The sequence below is a fragment of the Cajanus cajan genome, chromosome 3 (genome assembly GCF_000230855.2).
Source record: "Cajanus cajan strain Asha chromosome 3, NIPB_CcT2T_4, whole genome shotgun sequence".
Taxonomy (NCBI): domain Eukaryota; kingdom Viridiplantae; phylum Streptophyta; class Magnoliopsida; order Fabales; family Fabaceae; genus Cajanus; species Cajanus cajan.
The window spans coordinates 38,968,643-38,984,693 of NC_138519.1; the positions used below are offsets into that span (position 1 = coordinate 38,968,643).

The window sequence follows — 16,051 nt, forward strand, 5'->3', positions numbered from 1 at the left end:
CTTTTGGCCTTCAAGCATTCCTACAATAAAGATTCAGAAAAAAGATTTAGGTACCCATGTGAAGGGTCCTTGATGGTTAGTTCTCAGCCTTTGGCTCTTTTTAATCCAAACCATTTCTCCATTTGGAACTCCATATTTCCTAGAGTAGCAATTCCTTATTGTGTGACCTTTCTTACAACAATAATAGCAAGTTGTTTGTCTAGTGAAATTGCTTTTAAATTTTCTGAAATCTTGGTTTTTCATAAAAACTCCTTTCTTTGATTTTAATAGCATGCTCATGCTTTGATTAAAACCAAGTCCACTTCTATCAAAAGTATTTCTTTGTTTTCCCAAAATAATATTCAAATTTGCATTTCCATTTGTGAACTTTGCAAGAGTGATTTTCAAATCAGCATTTTCCTTTTCAAAAGTCTTGCAATTTTCACAAACACCTTTTGAGGAAGAGGAGGTTTCACAATGAGCTTCATTAAAGTTGAAAATAGTTTGAAGATTGTCATGCTCATTTTTCAAATCCTCAAGCTCTTGTTCAGCTTTAATTAAATCATTTTCATACCATGACAGCTTGTTTTTAAGCTTTGAATTTAAGGCATCTAATTTCACAACCTCTTTGTGAATTTGAATATGGCTTCTTGGAGTTGATCATAGTCCAGATTAGATTCAAGGTCAGAATCACTTACTATTGTGTCTTGGTCAGCTCCAGCCATCAAACACAAATTGTTCTCTTCAAATTCAGATTCATCACTTGTTGTGCTTGAGTCATTGACTTTCCAAGCAATGTAGGCTCCCTTTCCTTTACCATTTTTCTTCATTTTCTTTTCCTCTTGTTGCTTCTTCAAGAGGTTCAGACATTCAGCTTTTATGTGTCCCGGTTTCCCACACTCAAAGCAATTGTAGGAGGATGTAATTGTTTCCTCTTTCTTGTTAGTCTTTTTATTGAACTTGTAAGGGGAATTCCTCTTTTTCCTTAGGAATTTTCTGAACTTCTTCACCAGCAAATTGAAGTTCTCTGTTTCAGAATCTTTGGAACTTGATTCTTCACACACCTCTTTGCCTTTGGCTAATTTCAAGGTTTTTAGTGACACTCCCTTGCCCTTCTTGTCCTGCTGTTCATTTTCCTCAAATATACTCATGCTCTCTTAGCTTCCCAAAGAGAGTAGCAAGCGTCAATGAAGTCAAGTCCGTTGATTCTTCTATGGCAGTCACCTTTGCTTGCCATGATCTGTCCAAGCATTGCAACACTTTCAAATTTAACTCTTCTTCTTCAAGTTTCCTGCCAAGATCAACAAGGTGATTTATCAAGTGTGTAAATCTCTTTTGAAAGTCAGAAATTGATTCACCATTGTTCATTCTCAAAAATTCATATTCTCTTATGAGAGTATGCTTTCTAGATCTTTTTACATCACTTGTTCCTTCATGAGTGACTTGCAAAGTATCCCACATTTCTTTAGCAGATTTGCATTGTGATATTCTAAAAAATTCATCAATAGACAATGCAGATGTAATGATGTTTTTGGCTCTATAGTCATATTGGGCTCTTTTTCTCTCATCATCACTCCACTCACTCTAATGTTTTTCTCTCTTCCCATCATCATCTTTGGCCATAGGGATATAGGGTCCATTTTCAATTGCATCCCACACAGCAATGTCAATTGCTTCAATGAAAATTCTCATCCTAATTTTCCAGTAGACAAAGTTTTCACCATTGAAAACAGGAGGTCTATGAATAGACACACCCTCACCATATGGTATGTTGCTATTGGCCATTTTTGAAATCTTGAATAACACTCAAGAACCTTGCTCTAGATACCAATTGTTAGAAAAGAATGGCTCAATCCAAGAGGGGGGTGAATTAGATTCTATGACACTTAAATTTTTTTTCAGAGTTCTTAGGATCTTTATTTCAATTCAAACTTTTCTAATATGAATTTTCAAAGAAGTTCCTTAAAGACTTGTTAATGAAGAATGAATCCTATATACCTTCTTGATTAATCTTTAATGAGATTCAAAGTTAAGAACAATTAATATGTAATACTTTGATTCAGTTTAAACCAATGTTGCACATACAACCATTTTAATCAAGAATAATCTCTTCAACACACAACCAAGATATTACACAAAGTAAAAGATAAGGATAAGAGAAGATTGCACAAGTCTTTTATCCTGGTTCAGCCACTCCACATGTGACCTACATCCAGTCCTCAATCATAACCTGATCAAGATTTGTTCCACTATCTTAATGAAGAAGTTTTACAAGCATACAACACATGCATACACTCCTACATTCAAGATAACCATTTTCTTGACCCCAAGAAAGCACCCCTTGTGGAAACCCACTACAAGAATTCCTTACCACCTGAGAAACCTACTCAAGATTTACAAATATTCACAAATAATTAAGGAACGAATTCACCTGGAATTCAGAAGCAAATCTTAATCTTTCTCTTTTCAAGAATGTGATGATGATGATGATCTTTTCTCAAAGCATTTCAAAAACGTTTTTCTTCTTGGTTTCACACAGAAAACTCTCCAATAATGTCACAAAGACTTCACAAACATGTTTTTCTCTTTTTGATTCTCAATTTTATCTTGTTCTGAAGCTTCAAAATGTTCAAACTATTTATAAGTTTTTCAGAACCAGATAATCGATTATTTTAAAGAATAATCGATTATTTTGTTCTTCATGATTTCTGGAAATCAACCAAGAACAATTTAATCGATTATTTTGCAGGATAATCGATTATTTCAGAGAGTGATTTCTAGGATAATCGATTATTTCACAAATAATCGATTATTGCAGCAAGGTATCATTTTTACCTGTTGATGGAATAATCGATTATATTTAATGATAATCGATTATTTTGAGTTAGTTTTCAAAACTCTGTTTTAAGTCTCAAAATAACTTCTTAATCTTTAAACTCATCATCATACTCACTCCTAATCAGATTAGATACAGATTAGCTTAAGCACAAAGCACACACAAGAAAAATAAGCTCAACAAAATAACACAAATTATGAGCTACTCCTATTACAACATAATAGTTATATTTTTCTTCTTGACTTTGTTTTTGACTTATTGATGTCCTTGGTTAGCCTTGTTCCACACTTTGGTATCATCAAAATCTTCAATCTCCAGAGGTGAGTTGATTCACCACTATGAATCTCAACACACCACACATACCTTTCTAAGTACATCATGAAATGAAACACTTGCAATATTAGGGTGTTCTAAATGACAGTATTAGGTTGGTGATATTTCCTTTTTCACTAGTTGGGAGAGCAAGTTATTGGATGCAATCATTCCCACCAAATAGTTTCACTATGTAGGATGATTTGGCTAATAAGTTTCTAGAAAAGCACTTTCCTCCAAAGAAAATCAAGCAGTGCAAGATGGCCATCAACAACTTTTAGTAGGAGGTAAATAAGTCATTATCAAAAACATGGGATAAATAACAAAATCTACTAAAGAAGTGCCCTAACCATGGTCTACTATATAAGTTAGATGAGTCATTTCAAATGTGTACTTTCTTAGATGAACTGTTACATGATACTAAATTCATTTTGGATTCCTCAATTAGAGTAAATATAAATTACAAGAAATCGAAATAAGCATTCATCATCATAGACAGTATCTCCAGTAGCCATAATGGACTCCATAGGATGAGATTTTCACCATGGAAGGGAGTGTATGAGTTGGGGTCCTAATGATGCTATATTGATCAAAAGACAAACTTCTAGCATAGAAAACTAAGATACTAAACAAGATAGTGGAGAAGCTACCATAATGAATCCAAACTACAATCTCAAGCACTTACATCAACTTATACATACTACATCAATGGTTGTGAGATTTGTGGAGGCATGCATTTACAAGGGCAATGTGGAGAAATGATGGAGGAAACTCAACAGGAGGTGAACTATATGGGCAATCAAGGAAGATGTGGAGGTCATCAAGGTGGGAATTTCAACAGAAGAGGAGTAGAACACCATCAAAACTTTGGATGGAATTAGAACAGTGCAAACATGCCTAGTGCATCTCCTCCAACTCCAAATCCTGACCTATATGATTGACAAATAACATTGAAGGATGCCTTTCACCAATTCATACACACTTCTAGCATTAACTAGAAGAATACACAGGCCACAATTAGAGACTTGAAGATCAAGATGGAATAAATTTCTACTCAATTGAATAAGGGATTTTCTAGTAAGTTTATTGCTCACACATAACCTACTCCTAATAGTAAATGTAGTGTTATAGTCATAAGGAGTATGAGGTAATAGAAAAAGAAAAAAGTATATTGAGAAAGAAGAAAAAAGTGAGATAGAAAAAATAAAGAAAAAGAAATAGAAAAAATGTGTGATGGAATAACACTAAGGCCAAGAAGACCAAGAGGTGATACATTGAAGGAGACAAGAGGAATGAGTTAGTGTTGAAAAAACCATAGGAGGAATGAGCCTACTTTTGGGCTTTAGCTCCTAAGTTTTTATTAGCATAGCATTTATTTTTATTCCTATTTTGCCTTTGTCTTTAATTTCCTATTTTACCCTTGTATTTTGGGTATCTTAGACATAAGATTTATTTTACTTGTATTTCCCATTTTACCCTTGTATTTTGGGGTGCCTTAGTCATAGGATTTATTTTTACTTGTATTTCCCATTATACAAGGGGTGCCTTAGATTATAGGATTTTATTTTATAGTTAGGGTATTTTATTAGGGTTAGAAAAAGGCCTAGACGTATATTTTTTGTAGCATTGGATTTGTTTTAGGACTTGGTAAGGCTTAGGCCCAATTGGAGGGCACCTAGGATGCATAGTCTTATCATGCACCTAGATGTAGCTTAACCAAACCCAAAGATTTCATCCTTGGCCACCAAGTAGCATCTAGGGTTAATTTAGGTTTCATTTGAAGTGCATTTGGCTTGCATTTTTTCGCCAAGGCACTGTCAAATGCAACCCTATTGCATCCTTCCTTCTATAAATACCCTAGGCTATGCAACTTGTAATCACTTTGGAAATTAATATAGAGTGAGCCTTTTGTGCCTTTATATTTTCCTTAGTCTCCCTTGGCTATTTTCGGCCAAACCCTACCCATCTCCACCTTGAGAGAAAACCCTAGAAGTGGCCTTCAACTACCTTGGAGTCAGCTAAACCTAGAGTACCCCTCTCAAACCTTTCATCAAACACTTCACCCACACTCTCCATTTTCGCCCATTCCACCATATTTCTTCTCTAAACTAGACGCCACCCTTGAAGGACTTGATCCAAGGAGTCAAGGTGTCCTCACATTGATCAACCAATCCATCAATGCTAGTAAGGATGCCATCATGTGGTATCTAGAGCCTTGATTCTTCAAGGGTAACATTTTTTTTGTCTCTTAAATTCGGTCATGTCTAATTTGAGTCTTTTTGTTGTCTTCTAAGTTGTGCATGATTGAGTCATCATCTTGCCATATGTCATGATTCATATTCCTCCTTTCATGTATTGATTCATGCCTCATCATTTTTGTGAATCATCTTGGTGCTTTAGGCTTCCTTGTTAGGGTTCCTACCATTTTCTCTTTAAATTTGAGTTGCTGGAAAATTTTGGGCTGCATGATATAATGATGTTTTTTATTTTATAATCCATATGGTTTTGTCATAAGCTTGTCTCCTTTGAACTACCTAGAAAGAAATTCCAAGTTTTTATGCTTAGCCCTTGAAATGAACAAAAAAATGACATGCATGCCACTTGTTTGATGAAATGGCTGTGAGTCCTTGATGTGCTTTAGAGAGTCAATCATGCATGCTAACTAGTTCTAGCATGTTCTACATTCCTAAAATATCATGTGTGATTAATTTCTTTGCACATACTTGCTTTAAAATTTTTGGCCACTTTGTGTATTCCTTGGTGCACTTGATAAGCCTATGTATTGTTTGATGTTTTGAGTATGAAAATGACTTTTATGTGCAAATTCTTATTGCTGGACATTGCACACTAAAAACCTTAAGAAAACACTCAAAACTTGTCTCTTTAAGCCATTGTAAGTTGCTAAAAGGATACTTCAAGGACTTGCTCATCAAACTAACAAGACACAAGTGTAAAACCCAAGCAAACGATAACTATAAAATTAAAAAAAAAAAAAAAGTGAATTGGCTGGACCTTTGGACCTCAAAACCGTTACCTAGTCAAGTATCAAAAGGAACAAAAGAAACAAAAATAAAAAAGAATCAAAGATAAAAGAAAAAGGGAACCTTTGCTAGACTTGTGGAGTTTGGACCAAATTTTTCATACCTTGGCATGGTTTAATGAAAAACACGATATGGTCACCAATAAATAAGTGAAGATCAAACTTTCTATTAAGGATTATAAAGATAAAAACTTTATGTGATGTAGTTCCCATGGAAGCTTGGCATATCTTCTTAGGGAAGCCATGACAATTTGACAGGAAATCCATGCATAATGGTCTTACCAATGAGATAACATTCTCTCATAAAGAAAAGAAATTTGTTTTACATCTTCTTACACTTACACAAGTGGTAGAGCATCAAACACAAATGAAACTTATGAAAGAAAATGAGAAAATAAAAGAAGAAAAAAAGGCGGAGTGAAAGTAAAAAAGGGGGAAAATGTTTCTTCTTAAGAAAAGAGAGTCATTTTTCTCTAAAAAGTCAAATAAAAGAACTTTCTATCTTCAACAAACTCTTGAACTGCCTCTCAATGAGTTGGTAAAAAACATTGTTCCTTCTTTTAAGGAAGGGAAGCTTGAACAGGCTTTTCAACCCTCACAGAGTGAACTCTTCCATACAAATGTTTTGGGCCTACCAAACATTTTAAAATATTTTGAGTTAGAATATCATGCATCTAAATTAGATGTGGAGGCTACTTTTTGAAAGATGGACATCCTATTGCTTTTTGGAAAAAAATTTATGGAATCACTTTCAACTACCTCGCCTATAACCAAGAGTTCAATGTTTTTCTCCAAGCCTTCCATTCTTGGGGACTAAAATTTCACAACTACAATACTTGAGAGACTAAAATTATTCAATTAAAATTTAAAGGACTAAAATCACACAATTATTATACTTATGGACCAAAAACATATTTAAGCCTAAATATATTTTTATTGTAAAAAAGTTCCAAATAATCAAGGGAGAAGGGGTGGAGGGGTACTTGCTCCTAGGATTGATCTAAGCATGAGGCCAATAAAACCCTTACTCTAGATTTTCTTAAAAAAAATATTTTGCATTAATATTTATATATTTTTCAATACACATAATTTAAAAGTCACTTTTTTAATTCTTAAAAGTTTACTCTAAAGAGTCTATCTCTAAAAGATATACAAATATAATTTTTCCTATACCCATCGTCAAAATATTTTATTATTACTAGAAGTGAAAAAAACACTACATGTCTCCATTTAAAAATAAAATGGGTAAGTAAAAAAATGTAGTTATTAGTGAGCGGTTATTTTCTTTCTTTGAATATAAAATAAAGATATATATGTCTTTCAAAAGTGAACATCAAATAGGTGTATCATCATTATATATTGTTAAATAATAATACCTTAGACCTAGCAATATGTTAGATTGGCCCTACCTATCCCGTCTTGAATTTGGTTCTACTATATAATGTATAAGTTAAAATCCTAGTGATAGACTATAATATTAATATTTATATATAAAAAATACAACAACACAAGTTATTTTCATAAAAAATAATATTTTATTATATGAATATATAATCATAAATTATATGAATTAACATTGTTAACTTATTATTGGTCTTATTTTAATATTAACTTGTTTTAATATATAAGTTATAAATAAATAGATAATCATGAATTAAATGAATAACATACTAATTTAAACATAAAATCTCAAAATTTATTTCTAAGTCTCACTTACCACTTTTTAGCAGACCCTAAAACATAATATTTAGTTATAATTAAATAAGTTTAGATAAGTATTTTCATATAATCCTAGAAAAATCTTAAAGTGGGTCAGGGTTCAAGAAGTTTTCTACATTGATTAAAAAAAAAAAAAAAAAAAAGGACATCCAAGAGCTAATGGATGTCGTTTTGCTTCAACCTATTGTCTTGTAGGGAATAGACTATTAGATTACTACATTTTGCTTCATTGAAATTTGAAACACGTGTCTAATAATAGACAATTATATTTTACATTAAAATATGAAAATAAAACACAAAAATAAAAGCGCCGTTGCCGGGGATCGAACCCGGGTCACCCGCGTGACAGGCGGGAATACTTACCACTATACTACAACGACTTATTGGGACGATTTTAAAACAAAATAAATTTATTCAAATACATATATATTTTGGCATTGGTGAAGGCATTTGAAATCGAGTTAAACTTTTAGATAGTGTAAAATTGATTTTCAAAATATCTTACCCTTCATTCTGAGTTGAAGATTATTTTTGGTGTTAGGAGCCAAATGATGATTCATTGTATTGTAGTTATATCGTATCTTTGGAAGAGTGTGCTTGATTATGCAAGTTGGGAACAATTTTGTTAATTTCATTTCATTGTATTGTAGTTACAACTTGTCTTGCCATAGTTCAAGTGGACCCCAATTAAGTTATCAGTTTTATTGGGTAATGAAATGAACTGTATGCCAATTCATCTTTGCCAAATGACTTTAGATTTTGTATCATTGGCTCAAATCCTAGCTTTGAAGAAGTTACTCAATATATATTTGGGACAAAATTACTTATTCTAGAAGAGTTTTTGGCAAATGAAAGTACATATTTGATACCAGCTTTCATATGATAAACTAGTTTGTTGATGTAGAGTGATATTAAAAATAAAAACAAAAATAGTAGGAGACTTGAAGCTGAGTTATTTAAACATTGTTGCTTTTGTACTGTTTCTCAGATAATGATTTTCATATCTTAGTGTACTGAGCCCATGTATGCAATAGGCTAAAGGTTTGTTGACTACCCAACCTTGATATTCCTTATTAATGTGAGACTATTCTTGGAATGTGATAAGTAGATATGATTTGTCATCTGCTTTCAAAAGAAATTAAAGAATTTCCAGCTATTCCTTTGTGCAAGAGTCAATCACTACTTTTATTCTAAAATAGATGTATTGGTATTGTGGGTGAAAAGAAATGAAGCCCTATATATAAAACATACATGAATATGAACGATTATTTTGATAAGAGTTTCTTTAGGAATTCCTTTTATGGAAAGATATTTAGAATTTTTTTTAAATTTATATTTAATTTGTTTTTTACTTATTATAATTAAATTTTAGTATTTTAAAATATATTATTAATAAATAAAAATAATTTTGTACTACAATATAAATTACTAATATTCTAGTCCACGTAATACACATGTTAAATTTTATTATATATAACTAAAATTTATAATAAATTATATATATAAATATATACTTAAATATATAAATTATACTTAAAATTTTTATAAATAAATATTTTTAAACATACAAATTATACTTTAATTTTATGAATAATAATTTATATTGTAGCCAAATATTATTTTTATTTATCATTAATTTATTTTTAAAAATATTAAAATTTGATTCATAAATAATTATGATAAATAAAAATCGAATTAGATAATAAGTTAAAATAATTTCTAAAAGTCCTTTCGTCAAATAAAGGTCCCTAAAATCGTTCTCACATAAGAAATACGTTTGTATTTAATATATAGAGGTTGATTTATCATAAATCTAAAATATAATTTATATATTTAAATGTTTATTTATTCAAATTTTAAATATAATTTATATATTCAAACATAGTATTTGTTTGGCTAAATTGTCTTTTTTATCCCTTTATTTTTAAAAATACAAAATTTTAGTCCTACCATAAAGTTTGGTTCCTTTTAATAAAATTTAAAAGTTGTTCAATAACTTCTCACCACTTAAGACATGTGATACTTAGTGACATAACATGTAAGAATAAAAATTAATTGTTCTTATCAAGAGTAAGATCTCTATTGATCTACTTCTTGGCAGAATCCTTGTATTTTGTCCCCTGGTATGAGTAATAACTCTTACTATTCAAGATTTTCTAAGTGAGGTTAGGTACCTGCAAAAGGAATTCCAAAGATCAAGTCAGTTCCAAATTATATTATTCTAATGTATATATGCATATTTCACATCTTGGTAACTGCTTTGTTGTAATTGTCTTCCATGTAACGATACCAAATCTTCATCCACATACATTGGTGTTCTTTATTCCACCCAACCTTATAGATTGGCTCATCATTTTATCCGACCTTATAGGTTAGCTAGTACGCAAGTCCTCAAGTCCCAAATAGAAGAATGAATAAGGGACATTGAGATTAGAAATGTATACTTTTCCATGTGCTAAATTGTCATTATGTACACACATATATATATATACATATATATTTAAACTTAGGACTATGTGTCAAAGGGTTTTAATGAGGGCGTGTACGAAGGAAGTTACACTAAGGAAATGAAAGGACAACATTATAATTATATCTCTTGGTTGAAGTGTTACTGCAATATTGTCTATTAGATTTGAAAAGCTTCAACACATAGCATTTTGATTGGTTGGAGTTTTTTTTTCCTAAGACATGAATCACATCATTTCAGGAAACGATGTCTCTTCCTTTTCTTCGTGGATTTTCATTAACTCTCCTCATGGTTTATAGGAGTGAGTACATCTAATTCAAAGTTAGTGATATCATCTATTGGAATATCTTCATTGGTAGTGTTGATGTTATCCCTCTCTTCGACGACAACAATATTAGTGCATTGGCTGATAACCACATTAGTAGGTTGGTTGGTAATTACATCGATATATTGACAATTTTTATGGGTTCATTGTGACACCCTTACTACCCCAACACATATATTGTAATAATGTAAATAAACTAAGGAAATAAAATTTTCAACATTGGTAAAAGGGTTCACATAAAAGCCTTCATAAATGTTCTTCAATATCCAAAATAATTGAAAATAAAAATTGGAAAATAAAACATAAGAGTTTACAAATTATTTTTAAAATAATAAGTACAACTCCAACTACATACAAAAAATCCATGTCCTAGAAATCTTTTGCCCCGATGTCACAATATCAGAGCACACCCACAATTCAACTGTTGGCATTCTAGATGTCACTCAAAGCTAGATCTTCCTCACCTAAAACATCCACAAATTGTATGGTGAGAAAAGAAAACATTTATATGTAAAGCACACAAGGAAAATCCGCAACATAATGTCATCATAACTCATTACTTAATGAAATATTCACAACCATTTCTATATATCCTAATTCTATCAATCATGCATCATCTTCACATCACAATTCACAATCACACCAATCCATCACATCATATAATATGTACTATGTTAAGCTCACGCCACCCCTATAGCATCTCGTGCCCAAGGTCGTGGCACACCAACATAAATTCTAATTACCACACATAAATCTTGCAATTAACATTATGTCAAGGACACGCAATTCCTGTAGCATCTCTTGCCCAAGGTCGTGCCATCCCTGACATAAGTGTGAGGAACCACAATCACATTTCATTCATAATCATCACAAATCTTGCAATTAACATTATGCCAAGGTCACGCCACCCTTGTAGCATCTCTTGCCCAAGGTCGTGCCACCCCTGACATAAGTGTTAATTAGCTCACACATCCCACACTATGCCAAGGTCACGCCACCTCTGTAGCATTTCTTGCTCAAGGTCGTGCCACTCCTAACATAAGTGTGAGGAACCACAATCATATCGCATTCATATTCCACACAACATCTCATTTCATGTCAACATACTCACATCATAATTAATTGAACAATTAAGTCATAACATACCATTCGCCACATCATGTTATCAATTCATTGCTAAAATGGTAGATATAATGTATACAATTGTGCCAAGACATCACACCACATTCCATAACTCAATTCCATATCACATACACAAAATAGATAAGTCCACACAAAATAGTGGTTCACATACCCCTCAAGCAATTCACCATGAATCCACATCTAGATCATCAATTTTTACTAAATAATATAACAATAACATTTATAAATTAATATAAAACTTGATTGAATCACCAATTTAATAGAATCTTAACTCAAATAGTAAAACCCCCAATTTTTCCAAAACCTAACTCACAGGCACTTTTCTAAAATTTCATTCTCTCTCCCAAATAATCATTTTTACAAATTGTTTACATATTCCTAATCTTCAATACATGAAAAATCTAATGGGATCATTGATTCCTCAAAAAAAAATAATTATAAAATTACCCATAATCCTACGAAATTCCTCCTTTACCCAATTCCCTCATGTAAATTTTCATACAAATAATTCCTTTTTCCCCCATACCTCGATAAGCAGTAGCTGAAACTAAAGCAAGATCTGGTTGGTCTCCTCCTCTGGGTTCTCCTTGGTCTTTAGAGAGTGTAGAAGAAAAGAAGTCAGAAGTAAAAAATATATTTTTGGGAGTGCTAGAGCGTGCTATTTATAGACATCAAGAGTGGTCAGAACAACCTGTAACACCCCAATTTTCAAAAAGGTTATTATTATTATTATTAGATGGTATTTGGTCATAATTATTTTAATAATTATAGAGGAATATTATTTTGTACGTTTTAAATAATTATTATTTTGGACAATTATTTTGTACGTATTAAATAAGTATTTTTATTAGCATTTTTAAATAAATATTTATATGTTTTAAGAGAAGGTTGATTTTATATGATATTTTGTTATTGAAATTATATTATTATATTTAGGATCAGAAATGTATTATTATTATAGAGAAAAAATATTTTATAATATACATGTATTTATTTTATTTAATTATTTTGAGGAAAATTAGAAGTGGGTTAGAAGAGAAGGAAAATGGGTTGGGTTGACCCAGTCCAATGGATTAATTTTAAGAAAGGAGTCAGGTGGTGTTAACCCTATCTGCCTCATTTGCGTTCTGAAGGGTTAGGGAAAAAAAGAGGAGAAACAAAGAGCTCTAAGGAAGAGTACTCAGGAACGATCTTAGATCACACCAAGACCATTCATCTTCTGCTCATCCAGGTACGGGGGAGATGGGTTTCTTCATATGTGAATATAGGGGTGTTCGGGTAGTGAGGGCAATCCCTAAGTCCCTCTAGGAACTCTATTTAAACTTCTGAACGATTATCTGTGCAATCGATGTTCTAAATTCTTAATTCATTTGGAAGAACTTATTTCTTGAATTGTCTTTGAATTCCATTGGGGCTTTCTTGTTAATTCTTTATCCTTAAATTTGATGACTTGAATTTTATGTGTTAAGAAGAGTTTAGATTTTTTTTTGTAAAACCAATGGAAACCAATTTTTGAGGCTTGAGATGTGTATGGATTGATTTGGAACGTATGAAGAATATAAATGGAGTTAAACTGAACCAACGGGGTGTAGAAGTAGTGAAAATTGGTAAAAACCATGTTGAAACTCGTAAAACGCAGGTTTAATTTCACATAGGGGAGTCTGGGTAGAGATTTGGGCGCTCAGCGCCAGTTTTGGGCGTCGGGCGTCGGGACCCCGACATACGTTTGTAATTTTGCGATATCTTTCTGTGTAGTTATCCAAATCGAGTGCCGTTTGTTTTGTTAGAAACTAGACATCTGGGGCTACCATTTAGACACAAGAATCGTGTAAAAATATTAATATTTGATCAAGTTATGTGAGTTGCAATTTGAGCCTTCCAATCTGTGTGCGAACCACAACATCAATTTTTGTGAGCCATGAATGGTAACCTAAACGACTTTATTAGAATTTGTGTTCTTCATGAAAGTTGTAGATATTGATGTTATGATTCTAATGGAGTTGGGATCACTTAGAAAGGATATGTATATCTCGAGTTATGGTTAAAGTATTAACTGAATGTCATAGATATTGTGATGTGTGTGAAGAATTATGTGAAATTTGTGGTCTATGATGTTGATAACTTAATGATAGGTACCTAGCATGTGAGGATGATATTGCATGGATTGTTATTGACATGTGATGATGTTATATAATGGAGATGCATTAATTATGAGTTACGTGGGATGCATGAGTTGCATGAGACTTATGAGTTGCATGTGGTGCTTGAGAAGCCAGACGTGGCTATATTGCATTGGACCCTGGGCCCAGAGAGGGGTTGAGACAGGGGGGACCATGACGAGAGGCATTCCATGCGTGGGCCGTTGGGTGTTTAACTGCACAGCTCACTAGCCACAGAGGGTTTAACGGTGGGTGGATTGCCTTTGCACGGGCCGTTGGGTGTTTAACCGTGCAACGTACCGGCCCTGGGAGGGTGTGAGAACGGTATGCCCGCATTGACAACAACTAAGGGAATTGACGAGGTACGCCCATTGTGCGGAGTGCCAAGTTGAGACTCTTAGGAGAGGAGATGTGTATGAGCATATAGTGAGCATGTGTATGAAAGCTTGTATGATTGAAAAAAAATGATGTTTGGTAATTATACGAGATGTATTTGTTGTTTATAGTTAATGATGATATTTTGGTGCACGGTGTGGGGTGGGAGTTGGGTAGCTCTATGTTCATATATGATGTTATCTATCTCTCACCGTCCTGTTTTTATGTGGTTTTCTTTTAGGTGAAGATGAAGGCACTCATAGTGTTGAGTTCTAAAGGGAAAGGGTTCTGCTCTGATAGGATGTGACATTGGGGCATGAATTTAGGATGTTTTAGTTATGAATTGTTATTTGTCGTTTGAGGAGACTTATTTTTAGGAGTTTTATATTCACCTTATATTTGTAAATTCTGGATCCCTTTCATTTTTCTTTAGAGACCTTGATAATTTTCTTTTAAGAGTAAAACTTTATTATTATTATTATTATTATTATTATTATTATTATTATTTCTATTTATTTCAAGACTTGTGAACCTATGAGTTTTTATTAAAATATGTGGACCCTTCTTGATGTTATATTTATTGAATTATTCTTATTGTTGTTACTTATCTATTATGGGGTAGAAGGGTGTCACATTTAGTGGTATCAGAGCAGGTCGATCCAATCGGCCGTGAGTTATGAGTCTATTATGCTTGTTTGGTAGATGAATGATGGAATATGTTTTGCTTTATGATGAGGATAATGATGATGATGATGATGTTTCCCTTGTGTTGTTAGTGTTGTGCTTACACTTATATTGTTTTCTCAGAATTTGGCTGAAAGACATGATATAGCTTAGTTGAGGCTATTCATGATTGCTTATTTGTTTTGATACTTCTTGCTTATGTAACAGCCCAGCAACCCGCATGTGGATATTGTCCGCTTTGGCCGCAGCCCTCACGGTTTTGCTTCTGGCAATGGCACGCATGCCACCCCAAAACGCGTCCACACAAGGAAGGTATCCACACCCATATATATGGCATGCTTCGTTCTCCTTCCTAACCGATGTGGGACTTCACAATCCACCCCCCTCAAGGGAGTCCAGCGCCCTCGCTGGCACACCGGTCCGGGTCCCGGCTCTGATACCAAATGTAACACCCCAGCAACCCGCATGTGGATATTGTCCGCTTTGGCCGCAGCCCTCACGGTTTTGCTTCTGGCAATGGCACGCATGCTACCCCAAAACGCGTCCACACAAGGAAGGTATCCACACCCATATATATGGCATGCTTCGTTCTCCTTCCTAACCGATGTGGGACTTCACAGCTTACGTAAGAAGTAGTGGTTGAGTGGTATCGCTCGTATTGCAAGCATATGTGCCAGTAGTAGTGGACGAAGCCTTGCTAATCAACTAGAAATTATTGGGACCTTAGATTTGGGTGAGACATTGATTTGTCGAGAGTTTACGGTTAATGGAGTTTCTAGAATCTATAGTTGTAGCGATTGAATCCAAGGAGGTTGTATATGAGAATTGGAGTTTTGGTATCCTTGATGAGAGATTGAAATGTTGGTAATTCCCTTGAGTGTTGGTGTTGGCATGTTTACCGTTTATGGTTTAGGTAGCATGTGAGTTTTATTTTCTAAGTCTGTTGTGCTAAATATGTGAGTTGTTTGGTTTAGGATTGTAGTGGGAAGCTTGAATATGAAGTTGAGGTGTG

The 16,051-nt window shown here is 33.2% G+C and overlaps 1 non-coding gene across 1 annotated transcript; it reads right to left on the reverse strand.

The window, feature by feature from the left end:
- Positions 1-8,194: 8,194 nt before the first annotated feature.
- Positions 8,195-8,266, reverse strand: TRNAD-GUC (transfer RNA aspartic acid (anticodon GUC)). Its single transcript has one exon. It is a non-coding gene; the product is annotated as a tRNA-Asp (tRNA).
- Between the last annotated feature and the right edge of the window lie 7,785 nt (positions 8,267-16,051).